Source organism: Octopus bimaculoides, chromosome 23 (genome assembly GCF_001194135.2).
Source record: "Octopus bimaculoides isolate UCB-OBI-ISO-001 chromosome 23, ASM119413v2, whole genome shotgun sequence".
Taxonomy (NCBI): Eukaryota; Metazoa; Mollusca; class Cephalopoda; order Octopoda; family Octopodidae; genus Octopus; species Octopus bimaculoides.
Genome location: NC_069003.1, coordinates 9,963,730 through 9,965,388, shown reverse-complemented (window position 1 = coordinate 9,965,388; position 1,659 = coordinate 9,963,730). Strand labels below are relative to the sequence as shown.

The window sequence follows — 1,659 nt, the reverse complement described above, 5'->3', positions numbered from 1 at the left end:
TGTGTATATATATATATATATGTATGTATGTGTATATATATATATATATATATATATATATATGTATGCATGTATATATGTATAATGTATGGAGTCAGTGTGTATATACATTATGGAATCATGGACTTCAAATACAAATATCAACTTTTATATATAGCTTTAATGTCAGATGTGAGTCAGACATTTCTTTAAACTAGACTACAGTGAAATCCTTTGTACTCCATATTTCTCTTTGTGTGCATGTGTATGTATGTATGTGTGTATTTGTTTACAGTGTATGTGTGTATATGTGTATGTAAAATCTGCAGCAGCAGCAGCATGTAACGTCCATTTTCCTTGCTGGCATGGGTTGGATGATTTGACACAGTTTGACAGGAGCTATCCAGCTGAAGAGCCACTAAGCTCCTTGTCCGTTTTAGTATGATTGCACCATGATGCAATCCACTCTGCCAGAAATTTGGAAATGATATGCATTCATGCCGGAAGCTCCAATATGAACAGATGGTGAACACACAAAACAACCATTGGCTTGCCGTGTCCTCAAAACATGTACCGAGAGTGATAAAAATTCAACATCCATTAACATCATGGTGTTTGGAGTGGTCACTAGTGATGGCGATGTTATACCTCCTTTTATCTACCCACACAGCCTCTGACTCAACACAGAGGCCTACATCAAATGCTTGGAGGAGGTAATGCTGCCCTGAGTCGAGAGGGTGGCTGCTGGAAGACCCTTTATCTGGCAACAGGACTTTGCTACACAAGCAGGAGAACCCAGTCATGGCCATTAGACAATTTCTGTGATCATATCACCCCTAACATCTGACCACCTAACTCCCCAGACTGTAACCCCCTTGATTGTCATGTGTGGGCCATAGTTGAGCAAGAGGTCAACAAAACACCTTGTGACACCAAAGATGATCTGAAGGCAAGGATTATGGAAGTATTCACCAGCTTAAACAAGGAGATTGTCTGGAAGCATTGCAGAAGATTCTGAAATTGTCTAGAGGCTGTGGTTGAAGCCAATGACAATTTTATCAATAAATCTATTCTTTGGTAGTTCAAGATATTTTTATGTAATTTTGGTAAATATATCTGTTAAAATGAGATGTCAGTGTTATTTTCATTTTTGTGTAATTGAGACAACAATATATTCACTACACCCTCTGTGTGTGTGTGTGTTTGTGTATGTGTACGTGTATGTATATGTACACTCACACATAAACATTCCACAGAAACATTATAACACTTAGCATATCTTGGTGTCATGTCTAATAAAAACTCAGCTAGCAATAATGCTTTTTCCTTTTTACACTGATTAAAACAAATAGCCCAAAGATTCTGTATGACTTGGTACATACGAGTGAGAGTAGACGTGCCAGTGCACAGTATGTGTGTGTGTAGATGTGTATTAGTAGGTGTGCCTATCCGTATATATATACATATATACGTACTTAACTGTGTGTCCAACTGGAATATTTATATTATCTATAAGTGGAAGGAAGTATGAGCCAGCAAAGGAGTTAAGCTAACCTATTCTCAGACTTTATAAAGAATACCTGACCTTACCCACATAACTGTTAAATACACAACATACATGTAGGTGTGTGTGTGTATATATATATATATATATATATATATATATATATATATATATAT

The 1,659-nt window shown here is 36.4% G+C and overlaps 1 protein-coding gene across 6 annotated transcripts in view; it reads left to right on the top strand.

Annotated features, from left to right (window-relative positions):
- LOC106878758 (zinc finger C2HC domain-containing protein 1B) overlaps positions 1–1,659 on the top strand; it is a 55,193-nt gene that overhangs the window by 23,505 nt on the left and 30,029 nt on the right. The gene's annotated exons all lie outside the window — the stretch shown is intronic.